The 27,039-nt window shown below is 41.3% G+C and overlaps 1 long non-coding RNA gene across 2 annotated transcripts in view; it reads right to left on the minus strand.

Annotated features, from left to right (window-relative positions):
* Positions 1-27,039, minus strand: part of LOC118096168 (uncharacterized) — a 95,468-nt gene that overhangs the window by 21,035 nt on the left and 47,394 nt on the right. For both annotated transcript variants that reach the window (XR_009557657.1, XR_009557658.1), the window contains exon 2: positions 13,759-13,858. This is a non-coding gene — a long non-coding RNA (uncharacterized LOC118096168). The remainder of the gene's footprint in view (positions 1-13,758; positions 13,859-27,039) is intronic.

The following is a 27,039-nucleotide window of genomic DNA, read 5'->3' on the forward strand; positions in this document are numbered from 1 at the left end:
TACTCCTAGGTATCTGAATTTGGTGTGACAGAGTTTTATTTTGGTGATATTGGTAAGTTCTTTTTGGATGTGAGGAGGGGTGTTGAAGCACATGGCTTCTGATTTACCAAAGTTTACCTGTAAGCCCGACACCATTGCAAATGCGTTGAGTTCTCTGATTAGGGAGGTTGCTGTATTTAAGGGGTCTGATGTTGTGACCATTAGGTCATCTGCAAAGAGCCCTAACTTATAATTTCTGCCTTTTATTTCCACTCCTTTGATGTCTGTGGCTGCTCGGATTCGGATCGCTAGGGGCTCCAAAGCCAGGATAAATAAGAATGGAGACAGCGGACATCCTTGTTTTGTGCCTCTTTGGATTGCTATGGTGTTTGAGTTCATATTATTAATTCTGCAATTTGCTGAGGCTTGAGAATATATTTGTTTGAGAATTTGAAGGAAGTTGGGGCCAAATTTCATTTTAGTTAGTACCGCTAATAAGTATTTCCACTCTAAGCAATCAAAAGCTTTGAGGATATCTAGGGACATAATTGTCAGTGGAAGTTTGGTTGTTTTGCTGTGTTCAATTAAGTTCAGTAATTTCCTGATAGGGTCTGTAATGTTGCGACCAGGGACGAAACCGGTTTGGTCTGGGACTATTAAATTACCTAGGAAGATTTTTAAGCGATTGGCCAAGATTGATGTAAATATCTTGTAATCCTGATTTATTAATGAGATTGGGCGGTAAGATTCTACTTTGAGGTTGTCCTTCAATGGCTTTGGGATGGAGACTATTTTGGAGTGATTCCATGTTTTGGGGATAAGCCCCCCTTTCATGATATCATTAAATAGGCGTAACATATAGGGCAGCAGGGGTTCCTTAAATTTTTTATAGAATTCTGCTGTGAAGCCATCTGGGCCCGGTGCTTTGTGTGATTTCAAGTTTTTAAGAACTGTGTCTATTTCCTCGGGGGTGATAGGGCTGTCCATGCGTTCCTGTTCTTCATCGGTTAAAGTGGGCATGGTCAGTCCTGCCAGGAATTTTCTAATTCCTTCCTCAGATGGGTTGTGGGAGGTGTACAGGTTGGAGTAGAATTCTGCAAATTCAGAAGTTATTTCTTTCGGGGAAAATGTTACGTTGCCATCTTTTTTGGTGATGCAGTGTATTCTTGTTTTAAGTGCTTTTTTCCTGCATCTATTTGCTAATAGTCTGGAGTTTTTCCTTCCGTACTCATAGAAGCGCTGTTTAGAATATAAAATATTGATCATTGTTTTGTTGATTTCTAAGGAGTCTAATTCTCTTCTCTTTTGTTCTAGAAGTTTAAGTAGTTTTTTGGAACCTGTTTGTTTGTAACGTGATGAGAGGGCAATAATTTCTTGTTCTATTTTGTTAATTTTTGAAGAGGTTTGTTTTTTAAGGAGTGCTTTCTCTTTTATGCAAACTCCTCTGGTCACCGCTTTCATAGCGTCCCATAAGAGGGGGGTATTTATATTGTCTACATCATTCTCCTTAAAATAGTTTTGGAGAGTTTTTGTGATACTTGCTCTAATTTGGGTGTTTGTGGTTAGAATGGGACTGAAAGACCATGATGGAGTGGTTTGCGTTTCTTCACCTATTTTAACAGTGACTTCTACTGGGGCATGATCTGTGATTTTGATGCTGCCTATGTTTGTTGATTCTACCAAGGGGATCAGACCCTGTGTGAGCAGGATGCTGTCCAGTCTGGACGTTGTACCATGACGTCCGGACTGGAATGTGTGGGTGGTGTCTCCTGGGTTGTGTTCGCCCCAGATGTCATAGAGACCCCTGTTTTTTAACATTTTTAGTAACTTGTAAGAAGCCTTAGTTGTTTGGGAGGGGGGGTTGAGGAGGGTTGCCTGTAAGTTTACAGGATGTGTGTTTTCCAGAGTTATGCCCTTAATATTTAAGTTAAGGTCGCCTCCTAGAATTGCTTCCCCCTCAGAGAAAGAAAGGAACTTGTTTAGTGTTTTTTGAAAGAATTCAAGTTGTCTCGAGTTAGGGCCATATAATGAGCCAATTGTCAGTTTAATTTTGCCATCTAGTATTCCTTTAATGAAAATGAATCTACCTTTTTTGTCCTTTAGGACTGTTATGGATTTGAAATTTAAGTCTCTACTAATTATTACAGCTACTCCGCGAGCCTTTCCTGAGCCTTGTGCTACCCATTGTTGACTAAAACGAGGGTCATTCAGGAGTTTGTTCCCTTTGGGTGGGTTGTGTATTTCTTGTAGGAAGGTGATGTGTGGTTTCATGGTATTTATGTATGAGGTGATACGTTTTCTCTTGATGGGATTTCCCAGCCCCCTCACATTTAGTGTGATTGCTTTTAAGCTAGCCATCTTGTTTATTCATTCTGTAGGATGGTTCCTTGCCAACCCGTCTGGGTTGTCCTATGTCCCTCACTTCGTGTTGTGTATTGAACCATTGGAGTTGCGCTGACTTATGATGTGGCGGGTGGGGGTTCAATGGGATTAAAATTAGAATCGGGTTAAAGAGTGGGAGGTAAATTATAGAGGGTTTCCTATATGTAGTTATATAGGTGTACGTTTGGGGTATTTTGGACCTTTTGGCAAATAGCCGGTTGGTCCTTGATCTCGGCTGATGTGAAGGGCTGTACTCAAGGACAGGCCTTCCCCCTTGTCGTTTGTGACAGGGGGTGATCAGCGAGACGGTGTAGAGTGGTTTTGTAATGTTAGTGTCAGGTATAAGGTTCGTGAGCAATGTTGCCAATGTTAATAGCAACATCACTGATGTGTTAGAGTGTGTGTATGTGTTGGCGCGCTCTGGTGCCACCATGTTGTTGAATAGGTATCATGTTTTAGCCTGATAGTGAGTTGTGTTATGGATGTTGGGGGAGCTGTTTTTCTCTTGTTTGGTATGAAAGGGATACTGGAGATATGGGCTGTGGTTGATGGGGAATGTGATTGAGGTTATCTGGACTGGTGTCGGGGTGGGGTTGGGATGGGGTAGATTCTATGGAGGTGTGGTGTTGGGGGGGGATATTGATGATGATAGTTATGTTCAAGGCCTATGGGGAGGGGGGAGGGGGTAGGGGGATCACCAGTCCTGCAGTTTGAGATGCTTTCCAGTTGCCTCATTCAGCTGTGGTTGTTGTTGTTGTTGTAGGGTTGTTCATCAGTGATGTTTTGGTTCGGTTGATCGTGGTTTGGCGTCCTGTGGAGAATGTTCGGTAGAATGATTTTGTGCGCGATGGTAGATGATTGAATCGACGAGTCTTGATGTATTGCTTCTGTTGTCTCTTTCCCCTCTTTACTTCCATCCATTCATTTACTGTTATTCCACTTTCTTGATCTCGGCTGTCACTTGGTGGGTCTTTCTGTTGCTGGTTCGATGGAGGGTCGAGTCCAAGGTTCCTCAATAGTTGTTGGGCTTCCCTTTCGTTGGTAGCCATGTATTGCGTTGTATCGGTTGTCACGATGAGACGGAAGGGAAAGCCCCAACGGTATCGAATCCCTTTTTGCTGAAGAAGCTGAGTGTATGGACGTAGGTTTTTTCTCCGATTTAGGGTGTCCTGGGATAGATCCTGTAGGACCAATATGGAATTGTCTTTGTAATGGAGATTGGTTGAGTTCTTGAGGCTGTTCCATATCTCCTCCTTTTTTCTGTAGCGTGAAAAGCACACTATGATGTCTCTTGGGTGGGCACCAGGTTTTGGCAAAGGTTTTAGAGCTCTGTGTGCCCTTTCCAGATCGGAAACCTCGAGTGTCAGATTTGGGATTGTATCTTTCAACCAGCTCACAATTAGGTCTGCTGGGCTTTTCTCCTCTGCTTTTTCTGGGAAGTTGCGGAAGCGGATATTGCAGCGTCTGTTTCGGTCTTCGATGTCTGCTTGTTTAATTCTCAATTCTTCATTTTCTCTTTCCAGTTCGCACAATTTCTCATTCATGCGTGTGGTTTCATCCCGATATTGCTCTATTATTCCTTCTTGCAGTTGATTCTTCTTTTCTAGAGCTATGTGGAAGGCTTTTTAATGGCCAATTTCATTTTGGCGCCTGGGCTCCCTTGCTGGAGGAGTTGTGCTGTGTTTTCAGGTCTACACAACCTGTGACCCACCTGGCACAACACAGCCTGCCTTGGACTGAGAAAACAGTCAAGCACTTGGCAGACCGCAACTTATGGCTGGTGGGCTGCATTTGCCTTGGTGGGGCATGCTGTGGCAGACCTGTAGATGGTTTTTGGCAAAAGGATGGCAGTACTCAGAGTACATTTACTGAACTAGGGCCCGTTTCTGTTAGCAAGTTGAATTATTGCTGTTTGAACGAGAGATTAATCTATTCACAGAGGGTTATAAATTTCACCACTGAGCAACTTACATTAGTCACACAAGGTAACAGCCTGAGGAAGTATAGGATCTGACAAATGTTTCAAACTTGAGAAGAATGAGGAAAAAGATATTTTTGCCTAAGTTATTCTATTAACAGTACCCCCAACCCCAACCCCACTAAATCTGCCACATCACTTTCTGTCAATGCACTTTCCCGCATGGCCACCTGATAAAGGGGCAGATCTCTGAAAGAAATACATACTTAATAAGGCCACACATTTATGTGATGTCTCTTCTGCATCACAAAATGTGGATTAGTCAGTGAAGCTTTCAAACTGGCTGACATGAAAATTAGTGCTTGGCAAGGTTTGCGGACATCTGCTTGTGGCAACTTTCTTTACCCCCCTTGGACATTCGCTGGAGGCGAGGCATTTGACCAACTGCAGACGGGCGGGAATGCAGACGGACACGCAAAGCGTTTAAAATAGGAAACACAGCTTTTGTGCTAGGGAGGGTGGTGTAACAGGTGCATGTATATTAGGAACTTATTTTAACAAGGTTTCTATTACACACAGACTGCCAGCACTCTTTCTTACACACACAGAGAGAAGTTGGATGGGGTTTTTTTGTGTGAAAGTCAGACAGGATAACCTCACCATGACCTCCAATCTGGCACTCGGCCATGAGGGGGAATTTTGAAGGACTGTCCCTCAGCGCTGCATTGATTAGATTTCTTCCCATAATACTCCCACTGTTTTTGCTCAGTAAACCTTATTGATGAGGGAGCAGAGAATAAAGGCAGATGCGGAAAATAAAAGCTGATCTCCATGTGAAAATGGGCCATAAAATTAACAAGATTCTTAACATCAGGGTAGTCCTCAATTCACTCTCCAGACTGGGGTGGGGAAATGCTATGCTTAAGAACAAACAAACCCCAACCTCATTCAAATTCTCTTGTATTAAAGCACTTGTCACTGTCAATTACAGTATTTATAAGAACAAGCTTCAAGCAACCAAGTTCTCAGACTAAAATTAACTTCTTGCATACATTGTTGGACGGGATTTATATACTGATAAAAAATATTAGCTATCTATTTAATAATGAGAAGAAGAAACTGAATGTGTGTCGCAGTAGGGATGTCTCTGGTGTTGTGTTCCAAATTTTCTAACCTCGAAGCTGTTAGGAAATCAACTGTAAATTCCTTGGGGCATAATGGGCAAATACTAGCCAAGGAGATGATCCACACTTGCGGGAACTGGTAATGGCTCTTCTTTCCATACCCAAAATAGGACTTGTTTCATGAGTTTTGTTTCCCATGAACATGGTTGACCTGATTCCTCTCTGGGTCTGATACAGCAGGAAGTGTTTCATATACACTCAAGAATCCCTTAGTTCTATTCAGGGTCGTCTTAAGGGTATCCAGCACCGTGGTGCAAAATCCCTCCGGTGCCCCCCCCCCCGGCTTGCTACGTGCCGTTGGAACAGCGCTTAGCAAGCCTGCTGTTGTGAGGTGCCGTGGCGGGAACAGCGCACCGAAATGAGCAGCCAAGCTCTTTCCGCAGCGCGCCCCGGCCTCGCCTCCACATGGGCCGTGCAGCTCCCCCACTCACTGCACGTGCGCGGGGCAAAAATACTTCCGGGTTTGCGCAGTTCGTAACCCAAGTTGTTTGCAACCCGAGGTACGGCTGTAATCCACTTTCCCTTACTTTCAGTGGAAAAGTTCGCTTCAGGTTAAGTATGTTTCAGGTTAAGTACAGACTTCCGGAACCAATTGTGCTTAAACCGAGGTACCACTGTATGGAATAAGGTGAGCCTGCAAGTACTGTACACTGTTCACAAGCTGTTAAGGGCTTTCTGTACACAACTTTGCCTGATAACAAATCAGCAGCTAGTGCCAATCTCTGAGCAGAGGTGAGATATGCTGACAGGGTCTCACTCCTGTCAGCAACCACACTGCAGTATTTTGCACTAGCTGCAGTTTCTGGATCAAGTGCAAGGAATGCTCCACACAAAGAGCAATGCTGAAATCCAACCTTGAAGTCACCACTGCCTGAACCACAGTCTCCAAATTCTCCTGATTCAGGAACGGTCAGAGCTGCCATTCCAGGTACGGCTACTAAAGGTGCTTCCAGCCACTGAAGCTACTTTGGCCTCCAGTGACACAGCTGGCTCCAGAAACACCCAGGCTGCATACCTGCTCCTTCAGGATGAATGAAACTCCATCCAGGGCAGGCAATCGGACAATTTCCCTGACATGGAACCAGTCACCCACAGTGCCTCCATTTTGCCAGGATTCCATTTGTTTTCCTTCATCCCTCCCACCAGTGTGTCCAGGCCCTGATGCAGGTCCTACATGACCGCTACTGATTCAGATGTTATAGAACTGTGCATCATCAACATACTGATGCTGTCTGACCACAAAACTCCGAATAACAGAGCTTCATGTAGATATTAAATAGCACTGGGGATAAAATAGTGCCCATTCCACAGAGCTGGTCCAGGACAATGCCATGGTCAATGGTAAAAATTTCTATTGCTCCTTGAAGGCTACTTTAAAAACCATTACACATTTTTAAAAATTCTTCAGCTGCCTTAAACCATCCATCCCATTTTGGTCAACTCTTGACTGGCTGGAGTTCTTTAAGGTCCCTCTCTCATCACCTGCTATTTAAGTTCCTTTTAAGTAAAGATATCAGGGTATATCCAGTGGTATTCTCCATTCAAAATCAAGTGCTGTATCAATAGCTGTGGTCCCACAAGGGAAGGAAAACTCTGATCCCAAACCTCTGCAGCCTTGTGGGATGTCTTCAGGAGAAGAAAAAGCTAGTGAGCAAACAAATCTGGAGTGGAATCCGTCCCTAAAACAGTTGGATGGCACTTTGCATGCCTCCCTCCAGCAACTCCTGCAACGAAGCTGGTGCCAAACACATTGCTCTGCTTTTCTTTGGACCATATCACCGAGGCCGAGAAGGAGGTCTTGTCATCTGGGCAGCCCAGGACCTCCATACACACTGCCCAGGCTTGCACCCCAGGGAGGTAGGTCCCTTTGGTGCTGCTAACTCAGAGGTTTGACTTCATCCCTGGTGGTGCACGCCATTGTCTCTCAAGACAGATGGTTGCCAACAACTCCCAATATAAACATATCTTTCTGAAATCTAAAATTTTGTCTAAACTATAGTCTAACGGCTAATAATGTTGCATATAACAGTAGAACGTGAAAACATATAAACTAAGGAAACCATTACAAATTAACATAAAAATTACATTGTCCCAGAATTGTATCACTATCAGTTCCAATGTTAAGAAATGTACAGAACAGAGGGAGCCAAAAGAGTCAAGTTCTCAACCCTTTGAAAAAAACAGGCAAACACATGCTACCAATTTAACTTTGTGTGTTTGTCAAATTTCAGGGTTAAAGATTCAGCTGTTTTGAATTATTCCCTTAAGGGGAAATACGAGGACAGTGTTTTAAAAAGTGTTTGGGTAGAGTGGGAAGTTATCTATCCTCCTATATGTCAAAAGCGGTTAGGATGAGGGTGGCATTGAATTAAAAGACAGAAAACAGGAAATATAGAAAATATATGTTTAATTACATTTGTGACACACAGGAAGCATTCAGTTTGCAAATTATGTCAGAGCAGGCCTGCATAACTTGTGATGGGACCTTGCCATGTGCTTGACAGCAAAACTGTCAAACAACTTTAAAAAAACACAATGTGTGAAGGTATGTGGGGTATACAGTGGGACCTTGAGTTACAAACGCCTCAGGTTACAAACACTTCAGATTACAAACTCCACTAACCTGGAAAGGTTACCTCGAGTTGAGAATTTTGCCCCAAGATGAGAACGGAAATCATGTGTCGGTGGTGTAGCGGCAGCAAGGGGCCCCGTTAGCAAAAGCGCGCCTCTAGTTAAGAACAGTTTCAGGTTAAGAACTGACCTCCGGAACAAATTAGGTTTGTAACTAGAGGTACCACTGCAAATGATTTTTAGCTAGGTGAGGAAAAATTACAGGGGCAAAACCCATGGCAGTGAAGTAATTGTTTAACCAAGAAAGAGGATCATAGCTGCCAAGTTCTCCCTTTTTTTAAGGGAAATTCCCTTATGCTGAATAGGCTTCCTCGCGAGAAAAGCGAAAACTTGGCAGCTATGAAGAGGATCCATTACATGCTGTTTGACTGTGTAGTGGTCTGCACACTACAAATATTCTAGGAGACACTCCTTGAAGAACTCCAGCTGCTGAATGGCCCTCTTTAAACATACTACGTGCCCCTGTGTGTTTATAAAGTATCTGTTTCCTTTAGACAATAATTCTGCAGCATTCCATCTCTCCTGGCAGCCCCCAGGAATGCTATGGCAACAGGTGGGAAAACCATGCACAGTTCTATCAAAATCTTAAGAGCCTGTGCCAAACCTTGTATATGGACACAGTGCCCTCAAAGCTCATGGAACATCTCTAAAACCACCATGTTGATTACAGCCTGCATTTTGTGTTTGTTAGAAAAACCCCAAGCCCTGTAATACCATATGCAGCAGAGTTAACACTGCAAAACCTGAAACCTAACCCCGTTTCATAGAAAATTTCACTAAAGGTCCCTATCCTCTTGAGGAAAGTTTGCTTGGGGTGTGTGTGTGTGTATGTGTTGTATGTGTCGTCACATGTCAGGTCCTGATCTGACATTTCTCTTTCTCTGGGTGTCTAGGAGGAATAAAAAAATATCCCAGAACAAATGAGGCTAAGCTATTTCAGCTCTCTTTTGCTGTCTGAGCCATCCCCATGTACTGTCTATGGGCGCCGCCCAGCTGAGGAGAACGTGGTACTCCCAAGGCAAGGGGGGACTGCTCCAGCGCAGTGGCTCCCCAGAAGAAACCCTGGATTGAGCATTTCGGGAACGTGGCTCCGGCAGACGTGGCTCCCCCTTCCCTCGGCTAGCCTATTTTCGGGCGGCGGGAGAGCAGGGTTTTTTGAGCTATCACGGTGCAACAGAGCATAGCTATCTCGGAGGCACAAAGCTGAGATCCTGCCAGGCAACAGCGATCGGTTCTTCTTTAAAATTGGAAAAATTTGAAGACATTGGATACTGTGAGTAAAAGGAGAAATTTAAGAAATATTTCTCTTAATTGGAATGAAATGGCCACAGGAGGAGATTTAAACAGGAAGTCGATCTCCCCCATTGAGAGGACCATAATGCAGTTAATTTGCCTATAGCCGGAAAATTGAAAGGAACCTATTACCAAGGATTGGACTTAACACCTTCCCCCGGAGGCACGGTAAAGGGGAGAAGGATTAAATTTATTAAAATCCCTGCAAAAAAAAAATCTAATTTGGACTGGGGAAAATCCCCCTGGAAGCTGAAGTTGGGTCCTGGGAGGAAGCAGCGAGCCGCCATTATGACATCACAATAGAAAGGAATTTGTTTATCTCTTTGAGACTGAGAACTGTCAATTGTGAAGAGAGTATAAGGCTGTGTATAACAAGTTTGACAATTGCTCTTTTCATAAATTGACACACTAATTTTAGGACATGAAGAAGAATTAAAAATGAGACTATAACCAGTTTGGATATAAATTCGGTTTTTGGTTTTTTGGAAATACAATCTGTTCCACTTCCTGCTCTGCTCTGTTCCCATGAAATCTGAGATGAACAGGATGCCTGTAGCCACAACATCACCTGATGGCCTGGACTTAATATACAGTTGTGTGAATGGCGTGAAAGGAACTAGAATTGTCTGGACAGAGAAAAAGGATTAACTCTAACAGAGAACAAAGTCAAGCAAGAGGAACAATAATCAGTCTTGGACAGTGTAATTGAATTTTTTTAAAAAGGAGGAAGATACATGGAACATTGTTCCCCCAGTGAGAGGGGCGGGAACAGAACATCTGTTTGATCCAAGGAGTCCCCAAAGAAGAATCAGCATGGAGTAATGTCCTCCCAGTGAGAGCGGGAGGGCAGGATCCATACTGGGGCCAGAACCCAAAGGGAATAAAAACTGAGAAAGGGCTGGAAAATGGAATTACTGCTGGACGGTTTTGTACTACAGTATTTAAAGAATTGGGGAGGCATCAGGGGATGATTGAGGAAGAATGGGGGGTAGGCTAGGACAGGGTGGGAGTGGGAGTGGGGTGAGGGGTAGTAATGGATGTAACTTTCTTGATTGATTTAGATGGTCCGAAACTGGAATGACTTATGGAACTCGCTGAAGAATCTGGGAGACCCTGAGTTCAGGGGAAGGGGGGCTAAATTTGTTATAATGTGTTTAAATGTTAGTATGATAGAAGAATTAATATTTAAATTTATGGAAAGTTCTTGGTAAAAATTTTTAAGATAAGGGGAGAAATAGAAGATAGAAGGAAGGGAAAATAATTTTTGATTTGGATAAATTGATTAATTATTGGTGGATAATACATGATGTTTTTAGAATAGAATATTTGAGTGTTAATGATAAAATGTGAGAATAATTTAAGACATAAGATGAAAACTGCTTAATTGGAATTTTAAAACGGACCCAGTGAGGGGGGAATTGAGGAAGTCAACAATGTTAAGTAAATAATACAAGATTTGAGATGTTTTTCTTTTTCTTTTTTATGTTTTTTTATGTTTGGTTTTTTTGTTTTGTTTTGAGTTTTTGTTTTGCTTTTTGTGATTTTGTATTTGGAAAATGAATAAAAATTATTTGAAATAAATAAATAAAGCTCTTGTCACGGGTATGCTGCCTGGTGGCTTCGCTTATCTCACTCCACCCTTAGTCCATTTCCGCTCTATCTGTTGGAGGAAGCAATGCTCTCATTTTGCCTCATAGCAGGCAGAAGAAAAGTGTGGAGAAGGAGTGGGCCAGGAAAAACCACAGCTGCAGTGACTCCTACTGCTGAGAAGCCGTTGAGGAGAACCAAATATCAGCTGGGTTTTGAAATAGACAAAGACCATTTGAGCTTCTGCGCAGAGCCTTCCTCTTCCATTTCATTATTTCTTCCATGTTCTCTTTGTCTTCAGGAGGCAAGCACTTTCTCTGGATTGCAACTTACTACCCTAATGATGACAGAGGAGAAAACTAAGGCCTTGCTTCTGCCTATTCATCCAATGTTGAATTCCATGCTGGCCAAATCAGGCCTGCACAGCATCAGCGTAGATGCACCCATCAATTACATAGGATAGCCCAGCCAGAGCCTAAGGACCAGTATGTCAAAACAGGAGTGGCAGGCCAAAACACATGGCTGGTGTTAGCTTGGTGGTTTTGTAGTTATGGCCCATCTCTTGGATTAACGTATACAATTTGGGGGAGGGGGAAATGTTGCACATCACAAGGTGGAAATCTGCCAGAATAACTAAGTCATGCTGAGAACAATAGAATGGATATCAGCTGCAACAAAATTAAGCACCATTCATCTGAATGGTGCAAGGTTTCCAACTACATTTTGCTCGATCGTTCCTACTGGACAGAGTTTGTACTTGTTCTTGAAAAACCGTATCAGGTTCAAAAATTTCAGGTTAAGCCATATTCAAAACCAATCTGCAAATCAAGCTATCACTAGGGTTGGCCAGGAAGTGGCGTGGAGAGCAATGCTCCAAGTGGCAGCTGGGTGTTTTCAAAGTATTGGAGTTACCATAACGACCTAACGTACCATTTATATAAATCTTTTTCATAATCATGTATGTAAGCCTAGTTGCCTTGACAACCAAAATAATTATTTTAGTATTTCTTTTTCTTTTAAAAAATCAAGCTATTGTTAGATTAACTAAGCAGTGAATCTTGAAGACATTCAACACCCAAACTAAATAAAAATGAATTAATATTAAGCAACCCTTTTATGCCTTCCTTAAAACTAAACTCCCCCCAAACAAAAGTGATATTTTGACAAAGCTTGCTTCTTGATCCTTCTCAGAGATTTGTATACTGGAGCCACAACAAGAGAAAGGATCCCAACAAATTTAGAGGTCTGATATAGCACGGAGGATATAAAACTCCAGGAGTGAAGAACAATTTCATTCAATAGCGTGTGGTTATGTCTCTGATGCCTTTTGTCATGGACTGGGTCGGTCCATTCCTCCTACCAGAGGAATGGTGGGAGGAATCAGCTGGGGAACCCCCAAGGGAAGAAGGTTCAGAGGGACAACAATGAGTGGTCAGAAGGGAGAAGAGGGAGCAGAATGGGAGGAAGAGGTGTTGGAAGCAGAAGGAGTAACAGGGTTTAGTGAGCAGAAAGAGGCTGTGGAGGAAAGCAGTACAGACTCAGAGGCTGAGTGTAGGCAGGCTGTAGAAGAAGACAGGTAGTCTTTTCCTCCTGCTGTGACCAGTTCTCCACTGCCCTGGTCTCCCAGAACACACAGAGAAATGAAACAGGAGGAACAACAAGAGGCAAGAAGGTGAAGAAGCCTTAGGCTACTGGGGAAGGAACTGAGGGAAGGAGCTCTAGAGAGCGGAAGGAAGGGGGGGACCTTCAGTACTCACAACTGCTTCATTAGGGCAAGAGCTCCTGGGAAGAGTTGCTGAGACCACTAGGCTGAGCTGTGGTTTGTTTCTTTGACTAAAGAGTTAACTTCAGTGGCCTCATGTGATTTATTGCTGACCTATGCCTGACTTCAACTCTGACAATGGGTGCCTCCTCTTCCTGCTGCAACCATCTGCCCTCCCCCCCTTGTCTCCAAGAACCAGAAGAGGCGTGAAAAGAGGAGAGGTGGGCTCCACACAAGTGCAATCTCCAATTACTTGGAAAAACCCTGGAGAGGAGGGGACTTTAGGAGCTGTGGAGAGGCAGGGACCTTCCATCTCAGCAACTGCCTCGTGGGACAAGGCCTGCCAGGTATGAGTTGCTGTGCTTCTTAGGCCTGACACTCCACCAATTCTGTGCAGATCGTGTTTTTGCTTATAAAGAGTTAACTCCAGCTTCATTGTGTGATTTACTGTTGGCCAATGACACCTTTAGAATTATGAGCACACAGTGGGATTTTGACACACTCTAGGATGAAACTCAATCCTGTGGATTTCAACCAGAGCTGCAGATTTAGCCAATTCATGGGTTCCATCTTTAGATTATGAAGTGTTTTGACTCGAATTAAATGGTTAAAGGTGGTATTGTAAGGATTATCAGAACAAAGTTCAATAAGTCCCCAAACCCATCTTGACTAGCATTCTGTTCTCACAGTAGCCAAGCAGGAAGCCCACAAGCAGGATCTGAGCGCAACTGCACTCTCTCCAGTAACTGTTTTCTCCACTAACTGGTCCTTACAACTCTACCCAAAAACCTTTGCTCCCTAAACCACTCTTCCACCTGCCAGGTTCCAGATGCAGGTGTGTGTGTGGGGGGGGTTAAGCAACCAACTCAACACTTCTGACAACAAATAATCCAGTCCCGATTTAAACATCGCGGGAGGGTATTGTGAAAAAGTAGCTCCCACACAGCTATGATAACATGCATTCTAATAAATTGTAATTTTTTTATTTAAAAAATTTGATCTAAAAGGTACAGTTTGCTTACCTAGTACCATGCAGGTAATCTAACAAATGTAGATTGGCCTTGCTGCAAGAAACTTGGAACGGTGAGTGGAAGTGAATGGAGCCGACATATCTTGAGGGTGCTGAAAAGAAAAATGGGAGAGAAAGAAAGAGGTAAGCTTATCTGGAATGTCTGCCTTTAGAAGTATCTAAAAGAATATTAGTAGTGTGAATGAGTTTGTGGGTGCCAGACCTCTTTAATCCCTGGACTCAGCAAGTGTTAAAAGCTCATCAAGTCAGCCTCCGGTGAAGTGCAAAGAGAACAAAGAAAGGAGAGACAAGACAGCGAGTGGGCAACTTGCAAATAGTGAGAAGGAATAAAGCCGGAGTTGAGAGCAGTGATGTGCCCTAGGAAGGAAAACAGCAAGCAGAGAGAGAGAGAGAGAGAGAGAAGAGAGAGAGAGAGAGAGACCTCTGTCTGAATCCATGCCAGATCTCTGTTTGAATCCAATGTCACGGGTACAGGAGAAACAAGACCCTTTTGGGGTGTTAGGGTTGTGAACCCCTGCATTGCAGGCAGGCACATGTTGTAGATATGTATAAATAAATCATATATCATAGACACCACAGCCTCCACAGTCCCTCATTCCAAAACGAAACATGAACCCTGGGTAAATGCCTTGAAACCCCTGGGATATCTCAACCCTCAGAGATGGGGGACGGGGCGTGGAACAGTACTGTCGTATTGCTTCAGAAAACCTAGTCCACACAATGGTATCTGTGGAAGAACCATTGGAATCTATCCCAAAGGCACTGGAAGGAATCAGAAAATTTGGAGAAGTAGCAGGTATTAGATTAAAAAAGAGTAAGTCTAAAATGTTGGTGAAAAATATGACAGAAAATGTTAAAACTGAACTACAGATAAGTCTAACAACAGAGAAAATGGTTAAATACCTAGGAATATGGTTAACATATTAGTATTAATTTATTTAAATATAATTATATTAAAATCTGGTAAGAGTTTTAAAAATATTGAAATATGGGGAAGGATGAAACTTTAATCAATGGGAAGGATGTCAGTCATAAAAAAAAATGTGTTTTTATGGTTTTGACCGCGGGTCGCGATCAGGCTAAAAACGGGAGCTCTGTAGCCCCCGAACTTAAAGCTGGCAAAAGCGGGGGGATTGCAGGGCTAGCGACCCCCCACGAAGGGACAAGAAGGTGATTCTTGCCTGAGGAGTCAGCGGTGCCCTAAAGGTTCTCCCGGAGACCTTCAGAAACATCGGAAGGAGGGGGAGAAACCGGGCACTGCGACGGTGAGAGAGCACGGAGACCAGCAAAGCCGAAACCCGACGCGATCGTGCACGGTAAAATTCCTTTTAACAAACCCTTCTAAACAACCCCCCCGGGCGAGAGAGAACTTTGGACAACACTGAGAACATTTAATGTTTAAATACCCACCCCCACTGAGACGGAAAGGAAAACCGGAAGAATTAACAATATAAAGTGGGGTGTGAGAGAGAGCGGGAGAGAAGCAAGAAGCGCTGTCAGGGGGAGACCAAAAAGAGCGTAAAGCTGGGGATTTTTTTTTTAACGCAAGAAGCAAAACGGAGCCGATCCGAGCTTTGAAGAATAAAAGCTACATTCATCTAGAACTGAACCAAAAAGTATCTGTATGTTTTTAAACAGCTCTGTGTGGAGGAGGGGAGCGACGGATTTAAACTGATCCCTCTTCTCTGTACTTAATACCCCCGCGATTCTATTTATATACGTGGGGGAGGTTTCTTAAAGACTTATTCAAGCCTCTTCATCCTTTTTTTTTCATAAATAAATCTCAAATAAAATGGCGACAGCTTTCTAAATTGAAATATGACTAAGCAGACAAGGCTACAAAGAAACCAGAAGTGACGTGAATTACAACATCAGGACATCTAGAGGAGGAAAGCTTATTGCAGTCTGTAACAAAGTGACTCTCAGCGGCTACAGATTGACTTCAACAGTCACAACAACGCTCCTGAGGTGTACAAGACAGAGAGCGACATCGTGTGGCCAAACAACCTATAGAAAATGAACAAGCAAAAGAATCTAGCGACAGGAACCTCCAATCAGAGAAGAACCTCATTAGCAGAGCATGAATTGGACCTCAAAGAGCTGATTTTAAGTCTCAAAAACGACATAGGAGAGATCAAGCAAGATTTCAAAAATGACATAGGGAAAATTAAGCAAGACCTCTCAGAAATTAAACAGGAGATGAATGAAAGGATAAAAAAATTGGAAGATAAAGTAGAAAATATGGAAGGAAAAATGGATTCCAGCGAAAAAGAAAAACATGAAATAAAAGAACAAATAAATAATATAGAAGAAAAGTCCAACAAGGCAATGGAATTGACCCAAGAGATAAAAGACAAAAATCAATCGCTGGAGACAACGTTGAAAAACATGGCAAAAGAAAAAGAGAGGGGAAGAAGGAATTAGAGAAGTTAAAGAAGGACATGGAAGAACAAAACGCCGCCTTAGAAGCATCGCAAGACGCTCTTGCGATGATGCAAATGAGATTAAAGGAGAAATCCCTGAGATTCAGGAACATTCCAGAACTACCCAACGAAAACATAGAAAAACGTCTAGTAAGCGCCCTGGCGAAATGGCTAGACCTAGAAGAACTTGATGTCGAAACTAGAATAGAGGAGGTCTACAGAGTTAACTCTAAAAAAGCGAAAGCAAATAATTGGCCGGGAGATTGTCTTGTATCATTTACGAATATGTGGCTAAGAAACAAAATTCTAAAAACCAAAGCAAAAAAAAAGCTGATCATGGAAGAAACGGAAATATACATTATGAAAGAAATACCACCTAGACTGATTCACAAAAGAAAAAAATACTTATTTCTGGCTAAACCATTAAAAGCAAAAAATATCTCTTTTAAATGGGAATATCCCCAGGGAATAGCATTCTCTTTCAAGGGCAGATGGAGAAGATTCGACACAGAGGCAGCGGACAGATTCTATAGAACTTATGCACAAGAACTGGGGGGAGATAAATTAAAGACAGTTAAAGATCAAACCCAGAGAAAGGGAGATGATATAGAGGATCTGAGCGGGGAAGAGCTGGAGGCGGCTGGAGAAGCAGAAGGCGAGGAAGAAGACGAGGAAAAAGAAGATGGACAACTATTAGAATGACTGATAATACCAACAAGCATAAGCTTTATTGTGATTATTAGAAGCTTTTTATTATTGATGTTGTAGGCAATAATTAAGAGGTAAATATAGTAAGTTTAGTAATTCACTTCAACAGATGTATAGTTAATGTATACCCTTGTTTCTGCTTGGTCTAGAGGTATAGAATAATAATAATAATAAAAATAATTGTAAAAATTTTATTTTATTTTTTCCCCTAATATATATATTTAAATTGATATTTAATAAATATGAATATGCGAATAATTTCTTGGAACGTGAATGGCCTAAACAATAAAAAAAAAGAAACAGGGTGGGACATATATTAAAAAGACAAAACTTGGATGTGATCTGTCTCCAGGAGACGCACATAAATAGAAAACATGTCAGAGTTTTAAAAAATGATAAATTGGGAGTGGAATTTGTTGCAGCTGATGCAAAAAAGAAAAGAGGGATTGTGATCTACATAAAAAGTAAATGGAATCCGGAATTAATTTGGACAGATAAAGAGGGAAGAATTATTATAGTAAAAACAGTAATTGAAGGGGAACAATGGTTTTGGGTGGGAATTTATGCCCCCAATGGGAGCAAGAAAGAATTTATAAAAAGATTGGGAGATCAGATAATGAATTACGCAGGGGAAAAACTGATACTAATGGGAGATATGAATGGTATTGTAGATCCAGAGTTAGATAAAAATGGACGGAATAAAGGAAAAGGAAAATTAAATGGAAAATTACCCCCCAAATTTATGGATATTATAAGTAATTTAAATTTACTGGACGCATGGAGGTATAAGAACCCTATAAAAAGAGAGTACACACATATCTCAGCACGGCACCAGTCAGCGAGCCGAATAGATATTATATGGATCACAAAAGAATTATCATTAAGAATTCATAAAGTAGAGATAGGACCACAGACTATTTCGGACCACAACCCAGTAATTCTCTCATTAAAAAAAGAAAACACCCCCAAAACCTGGAGGATGGATGTTTTTATGCTAAATAATACCAACATCACCCAGGGAGCAAAAAAGCATTAAAAGAATATTTTGAATTGAACCATAACGGTGAGGTCGACCCCTTAGTGGCTTGGGACGCGGGCAAAGCCATGATGCGTGGCTTTTTCATATCACAAAGTGTTAAAATAAGGAAAGACAGGGAACAAAAGAAAGAAAAAATTCTTCAAGAAATAAAGAAAAAGGAGAAAATATTATATAAAAATTATAATAAAGCAGTCGAGCAAGAAGTTAAATTATTGAAATCAGAGTATGAAAAATTAATAGATTATGAGATTGATCGACAAATACAATATTGGAAGTATAAAAATTTCGAATGGGCCAATAAGCCCAGTAAATTGATAATGTGGCAAATAAAAAAAAGAAAAAATGAAAAAAATATTAAATAGAATAGAATCGGAGGGAATATATTATTATAAAACAGAAGAGATTACAAAAATCTTTCAAAAATTCTATGAAAATTTATACCAAAGGGAAGAAATATTACCCCAACAAATTGATGATTTTTAAACAAAATATCACTTACCAAAAATACCAATAGAAAAAATAAATTTGTTAAATAAAGAAATAACATTAGAAATTGCAGATGCAATTAAGAATATGAAAAGAGGAAAAGCCCCTGGTCCAGATGGGCTCCCAATAGAATTTTATAAAGAATTACAAGAGGAGGTATTAGGACCTCTTAGGGAATTAATGAATTTAATACTGAAAAAAGGAAACACTCCTCAATCATGGACGGAAGCCCAAATAATACTAATACCCAAACCCCAAGCCAATTTAGATAAACCAGACAACTATAGACCGATTTCACTGTTAAACAGCGATTACAAGATCTTCGCAAAAATTATGGCCAAGAGATTGAGTATAATTTTGGAAGATATAATTCATAAAGACCAGGCTGGATTCATAAAAGGGAGGTACGCAAAAGATAACATAAGGAATATAGTAAATATATTGGAATGCTTAGAAAGTCGTAGAGACAAGGGAGCAGCATTGCTCGCCATTGATGCGGAGAAGGCCTTCGATAGGGTCTCGTGGCCATTTATGTTGAAAGTATTAGAAAAATTAAAATTAGGAGATATGATGGAAAATGCAATTAAATCAATATATAAAGTACAAGGGGCAAAAATTTTAATAAATGGGAAATTATCAAATAAAATAAATATAACAAGGGGCACAAGACAAGGGTGCCCCCTCTCGCCATCTCTTTTTATAATTACATTGGAAATTCTTTTAAAAAATATTAGAGAAGAAGAAAAGATAAAAGGAATAATTATTGGTAAGAAAAGATTTAAAACAAAAGCTTTTGCAGATGATATTATCACCACGGAGGACCCTATCGAAGGCATTCCCAAAGCACTGGAAAAAATAAGAGAATATGGAAACCTAGCCGGTCTGAAAATCAACTATGATAAAACGCATATGCTGGTAAAAAACTTGGAGGAAGTTGAAAAAATAACATTACAGGAAAAAACAGGATTGAAAATAGTGAAAAGAATAAAATATTTGGGTATTCAAACAACTGTCAAGGGGATAGATTTAATTCAAGAGAATTATAAGGCAATTTGGAAAAAAATTAAGACAAATTTTGCAACCTGGGATAAATTGAAACTATCCCTTCTGGGAAGAATTTCAATAGTGAAAATGTGTGTAATCCCAAGGATGATTCATTTGTTTCAAAACTTGCCAATATTAGGCAAAGAAGATATATTTAAAGACTGGAAAAAAGATCTAGCCAAGTTTATTTGGAACGGAAAAAGACCAAGAGTCAGATATAAAATCATGATAGATAGCATCCATAGGGGAGGATACGGAAAGCCCGATCTGGAAGCATACCATGATGCAACGGCACTATGGTGGCTGAAAGATTGGATTACATTGAAAGACACTGACCTACTGGATTTAGAGGGGTTGGGAATAGCCTCTGGGTGGCATCACTACCTGATGAGGGAGAAAATTGAAAAAAGGAGTAGTTTTCGGCTCAATGTTATCAGGAAATCGCTATACCTTGTATGGCAAAAATATAAAAGATACTTTGAGCCGAAGACGCCTTGGTGGATCTCTCCCCTCGAGATAGTGGCAGTGAGAAGAAAAAATATGGAAACAAAGTGGCCTACATATAGACAGTTAATAGAAAATAAAGATGGAATTTGGCACCTAAAGGAATATGCGGAAGTAAAAGTACATTTCACCTCCTGGTTACAGTATTTTCAAGTGAACCAAAGGTTACAAATTGATAAACAAATTGGCTTTGATAATGGAATATCTAAATTAGAAGAGATCTTATTGATTAATAAGGATAAATTTATAAAAAATTTATACCAAATTATATTGAAGTGGAAAACGGAGGAGGAATTAACAAAAGATTATATGATAAAATGGTCCCAAGACCTAGGGAAACCCATAACAATGAGGGAATGGGAAAAATTGTGGACGAAAGGCCTTGAATTTACACCATGTTATGATATAAAGGAAAACATTATGAAGATGCAAAACAGGTGGTACTTAACACCAGCGAAACTGGCAAAAATTTACCCAGGAGCAACCAACATCTGCTGGAGATGTAACGAGGCAGTAGGTACCCACATCCATATGTGGTGGCACTGTAAACCTATAAAGAGGTTTTGGGAGTTAATATATAATGAACTAAAGAAAATATTGAGATACCCGATCAAGAAGTGCCCCAAATTATTCTTATTAGGAATGGTGCCGAAAGAGGTTAACCCTAGAGATAGCTGTTGCCTAAGTTACGCAGTTACAGCCGCGAGACTTTTAATAGCAAAAAATTGGAAGGATATTCACGTTCCGACAAAAGAAGAATGGCAAGAAAAATTATTTAATTATTATAATTTGGCTAAAAAATATGAGGAAATTAAAGGTACAAAGAAGGAGGAAATTGAAAATAGTTGGAAAAATTTTACAGACTACATTAAAACAAGGGTAGTAAACTCCAATTTTATCTCCACTATATAAGGTTCAGTTTTATGTATTAGGTATGGAAGGGAAGGATGAAAAGTAATAGATGATAGAAAATATGATGTATATATATAATAAAAAAGGAACAATGTTGATGGTAGAATAAGGTATGTAGAAAATGGTTAAACTGGTAGAATAAAGGATAAGTTCGGATCAGGCTGAGAAGTCAAAGGGTAAGGGGAAACTGTGAGGGAGGGGGAAAGGGGGGGGAAGTTATCTCTATTTCAGAGAAATGAAAATAGTCAAATGTAATATTTGTTATAATCTTTTTTATTGTGAAGTTTATTTTATTCTGTGATAAATGTTGTATATTGTAATAAAGTTTAATTTTAATTAAAAAAAAAAGCAAAAATAAATAAATAAATAAAAAACAAATGTGTTACCAAATATGTTATTTTTATTTCAAACAGCTCTGGCAATCAGCAATGCAGGATGCTTCAAAGAATGGCAAAAGGATGTTTCTAGATTTGTCTGCCAGGGATTGGGGACAAGGATAAAATATATAATTCTGATAGATGCTAAAGAAAGAGGGGGATTCTCTCTGCCAGATTTAAGATTATAGTATGAGGCATCCTGTTTTTGCTCGTTAAAGGAGTCGTTAACACTGAGAAACACACAGGTTTTGGATATAGGTCACTATAATAAATCTGGCTGGCATGCCTATTTGTGGTATGGAAAAACTAAAATGCATAAAGGTTTCCTGAATGGTGTAATCAGGAAAAACTTTTGCTAGGAAGAACAGTATTCAGGTTATAGCCAAGGTTTTGAGATTTTAACCAACCTAGCAGTTTGAAAGCATGTCAAAGTGCAAGTAGATAAATAGGTACCGCTACAACGGGAAGGTGAACGGCGTTTCCGTGCGCTGCTCTGGTTCGCCAGAAGCGGCTTTGTCATGCTAGCCACATGACCTGGAAGCTGTACGCCGGCTCCCTCGGCTAATAACGCGAGGTGAGCACCGCAACCCCAGAGTCGGTCACGACTGGACCTAATGGTCAGGGGTACCTTTACCTTTACCTGTCTTTTTAACAGATGCTTAATCAGTTAACTTAAAATATACTTGCATATTACCAATTCCTTAACTTAGGTGCTTTCTGAGATATTGAAGAGAAAATTTCTGCAGTGACTCCCTACTTGTGGAATGCTCTCCCCAGGGAGGCTTGCCTGGTGCCATTGTACCAAATTTAACTGCTGACGCAAGCAGTAGTTATTCCAGCTGAGCAGACAGGCCTACAAACATTACTGGTAGAAGTAGCTGAATGTGTTTAACATACCTTTTAATTATAAGATGGGGAAATAATATTGTTTTCTGATGGATTCAGGTGTTGATTTTTATTGGTTAGGAAACATAAGTTAATAATAATAATAATAATAATAATAATAATAATAATAATAATAATAATAATTTATTATTTATACCCCGCCCATCTGGCTGGGTTTCCCCAGCCACTCTGGGCAGCTTCCAACCGAATATTAAAAACAGTACAGTATCAAACATTAAAAAATTCCCCAAATAGGGCCGCCTTCAGTTGTCTTCTAAAAGTAAAATAGCTGCTTATTGCCTTGACATCTGCTGGGAGGGCGTTCCACAGGGCGGGTGCCACTACCGAGAAGGCCCTCTGTCTGGTTCCCTGTTACCTCACTTCTCGCAATGAGGGAACCGCCAGAAGGCCCTCAGTGCTGGATCTCAGTGTCCGGGCTGAATGATGGGGGTGGAGACGCTCCTTCAGGTATACAGGACCGAGGCCGTTTAGGGCTTTAAAGGTCAGTACCAACACTCTGAATTGTGTTCGGAAACGTACTGGGAGCCAGTGTAGATCTCTTAGGACCGGAGTTATGTGGTCCCAATGGCCGCTCCCAGTCACTAGTCTAACTGCCACATTCTGGATTAATTGCAGTTTCCGGGTCACCTTCAAAGGTAGCCCCACGTAGAGCGCATTGCAGTAGTCCAAGCAGGAGATAACCAGAGCATGCATCACTCTGGCGAGACAGTCTGTGGGCAGGTAGGGTCTCAGCCTGCATACCAGATAGACAGCTGCCCTGGACACAGAATTGACCTGCACCTCCATGGACAGCTGTGAGTCCAAAATGACTCCCAGGCTGCGTACCTGGTCCTTCAGGGGCACAGTTACCCCATTCAGGACCAGGGAGTCCTCCACACCTGCCCGCCCCCTGTCCCCCCAAAACAGTACTTCTGTCTTGTCAGGATTCAACCTCAATCAAGGTTGGATTTAAAATGCATCAACCCAAGGTTGTCAACATGGAACCTGTCTTCCTCTGAAGAGCCAGATGTACATAACCCTCTAGCAGCCAATTACTTCTTCCATACAACTGAATGCCACTTTAAAAATCTGTGAAATGAGTTTGAAACAGAACTATGAAACCAATTAAAAGTCTTCTATACAACTATTTGGTGCATCAGCAAAATAATGACAATAGTGCCACAGAACTTCACATGACCACCCTTTTATATGTGAATCACTCAAGTCTGCTACTGAGGTATGCTACCAACATTACACTTCTCTATTTGCAAAGTTTAAAACATCTATTTTATTTATCCATTTTACAGTTTCACTTCATTTAAATTCAAAGGCTGTGGGCACAAAACATCTATATGATAATGATCCACATGTATGTAAGTGAGAACACGTGCTATCAACCAATTGCTCTTGAATCACTTAATTGGCCCACACATGAGAGGGATGAGAGGAATGAGATTGTAATAGTCTGAAGAAGCCTTGCCCTTTCATATGCAATGCACCCCCCCCCCAATGCAATAGCTCGTTTAAAAAAACAAAACAAAAGGAAAACGGTCTCTTAAGGATCCCTGTGTGACATCAAATGTCAGTAGATTAGTTTGAAAATTCAGAACTCACATGGCAAGCTGGCCTTGCCCCTATGGCTCCACTGCATCTACATAGGAAACACACACAATTGCAAACACACACCAAGCCCAAGAGTATGAAGTGCAGTATAATGGCTACATTTCAAGTTGAAATCTTTCCTCACTTTAGCCACAAACTCACCAGGTGAATCTAGGTAAGCTACATCATGTATGAAAACACAGCACTGTGGTATCTCAAAGCAAGAGGTATTCCAGTAAACTGGTTGTTCCAAAGTGGTGTGCCACTGTAAGAGGAAGGAGAACCATGAGCCTACCAGTGAAAAGTTATTAAGAAAGGTCCCTGCAAAAGTCTGGCCATATCTAGCATTGGTCAGCGCAGTGACCAAGGCAAGGCAACATTGTGCATCAGGGTTCTCGCCACTGAGTGTTGCTGCTGTTCACCAAGAGGGAGGGCACGTAATCACTTCTAAGATTGAGATATGGGAGACTTGCCTGTCAACAGCCTTCTTTTAGGGCAGAGAAATCTTCCAAGTAAAGTGCAGCAAGAGGTGCATGTTTGTGAACACCGTGCAAGGAGTAGCAACTAAGGTACACTGCTGTACACAGATCACATCTGCAAACATGTGCTTCCACTGGACAAATAGCATGGAAAAGATGAGAAGTGTCAAGGCCCTTGGCTCTGGTGATGATAGATCTGCTTTCCACACATAACAATTGCACCACCGGAATACATACAGCAATTACAACTGCAGTAGAAGTACTAGCTAAGTACAGAGATGCTATGGTGGAAATAACAGTGCGCATCACTTTCCCTGCTTTGAACTAATGTAACCCTACAGGGATGCGGAGCCAATAAGATACAGCCCATAAGGAAATCTATAGAATTAGGTTAGGAATCATCTAGGCCAGGCATCCCCAAACTTCGGCCCTCCAGATGTTTTGGACTACAATTCCCATCTTCCCCGACCACTGGTCCTGTTAGCATGGGAGTTGTAGGCCAAAACATCTGGAGGGCCGAAGTTTGGGGATGCCTGATCTACGCAAATACCTGCTGCATTTGGTTTTCAAACAGTGTTGTAGGGTCCCTACAACACTGTTTGAAAATCAAATGCAGTAGGTAGGTTTTTTTACTGCCAGTTTTTTTTAGTGGGAGTAGATCGCAGTCTCTTTGAAGGCTCATGGGTCAGATAACTCCATACCCTCCAACATTTCTCCAATGAAAATAGGGATATCCTAAGGAAAAGTGGGACTTTCTGGGATCAAATCAGAAACTGGGACAGCTTTTCTTAATCAGGGATGTCCCTGGAAAATAGGGACACTTGGAGAGTCTGCCCTAAGGAGTCTAGGACCTCCCCTGAGGGAGGACAAAATCCCCCATTTATTATTTTCACAATTCCATTTGGTACAATTGCTTTTTAAATGGATCTTCTCAGGAAGTGCCCCGCCTATATAATTATTCACCCCTTAGACTTCCGGGCCCACCTGCCTTAATGGAGGCAGCCTCCATGACAGCGATGGATCGTCAGTGAACGAAAAGGGAGGATGACAAAGGGTAAATCATCATTGCAAATTCCCCCCAGGGACGGGGGAATGGGCTTCACTTGCAGTTCGTCTTGGTACCTGGCTCTTGCCCTGGCATGGAATGTGGGAGGCCGGGAGGTGCTGATTGCAAAAGCACTTTGCCTGGCGAACACCCTCCTACGCCGCCATTAAGAAGCAGAGGTTCTCCGTTGAGTTGGATCTTTAATTGGCTTTAAAGCACTGGCGCGTGATGGAAAAAGGTTCCAATAAAATACTGCCGAATATACCAGCTACATGGATTAAAGGTTTGAATTAAGATATGTACCAGCTGTGATCCAGCCAGAAGCTGAGCATTTTAAGATCCTATTGATTTCAATGGGAAATAAGAATATACTCAGTCCTCTCCCATGAAGATCAATGAAAGTATGTCTTAGGACTTATTGTGATCCCCTAGGGTCTTCCCAATTAAGAGTCCCTTTCATTGCTTCATAAAAGTGAATGGACACTTTTGCTTCATTCACTTGCATGGAACCAGAAAAAGGCGACAAACAGAGGGAGCACCACTGCCCCCATATATCAGGAAGGAATGTTGTTGCCCAAAGGGGTTGGGGTGGGAAAGCAGGGGAAATTGCGCTTCCCCTAGAGGGATTTTCCAATTAGCCTGGAAACTCCAGCATTTCTGTTGCCTTAAGGAATTTCTTGGTCAGGCTATTAGGTTGGGTTACCCAGCCTGCCTTTTCCACTGCCGTAAGTCAACATCACCTGTGTTAAAATTTGAAGAGGGGTTGTGCATTCATGTCAATTCCTAGGCTTTCCCTTCCAATGAACACTTTTGTCCACCCAAGGTTTTAGTACCATGGCAAAAGTGAAAGTAACAATCTCCACCTAACTGAAACCTCAGACTAAGAGCAATATTGTATCCTTTTGAGTCAATGAAGTCAGGAATAGCATTTAACTTCCTTTTAAGATACACAAAGCTGTATGATTTTGATTTGCCTAGAGTGGTGCATAAGCACTAGAAGTGTGGTATATAAATCTTTGTGTAAGAAGTAAAGCCCAACAACCTCAAACTAAGAAAGCAAATAAAATATCGATATTTGTAGTACTCTAGGAGTGCCTGAATAAACAAGCGAATTGGCACTGAACACCTTCCTGCAAACGTTAATAGAAGAATATGTTTGTCTTCTACTAAAACAAACAGGAGATTGTGGTTAGTTTTTACGTAAAAAGTTTTACTAAACATTGACAATTTAAAGATAAACCGGGCTGACAAAGAAAGTGTCGTTATGAAAGTATTGCTGCTTGCTTGGGAATTAAGCCAGATTTTTAGGATCCTATTGCAGAGAAAATGTTAGTAAAACATACTTCCAAGGATACTAACATTGTTCTCTAAGTGATCGGGGGAATACTCAGCTGTATCTGCTTTACCACTTCATAAAGAAAAACTAAATTAACATTTATAGTTATGCCAATCCCTTTGACTAATCAAGCCAGCAGTTTTCTGAAATGAAATGTACATGCAGCAGCAAGGCAAGACTTGCACTTTACCTTGGTTGGACCTTTGTTCTTCTTTCCTTGCTCTGGCTTTCCTTGTGGATCTACTTTACGTCTGCAAATGAGCCCTTAAGTTATAAAAGGACACCAAGATGCATAATGGGCTGCGTGGCTGAAATGGCTTCCGGAAGGAGGATGCGAATCTAAGCTGCCACCCCCAACTCTCAGCCCCCACCCCTCAGTAAAACTGAGACGGACTTCCACAAATAGCTGGAAAGTTATATTAAGAGACTGTCT

Source organism: Zootoca vivipara, chromosome 5 (assembly GCF_963506605.1).
Source record: "Zootoca vivipara chromosome 5, rZooViv1.1, whole genome shotgun sequence".
NCBI classification, from domain to species: Eukaryota; Metazoa; Chordata; class Lepidosauria; order Squamata; family Lacertidae; genus Zootoca; species Zootoca vivipara.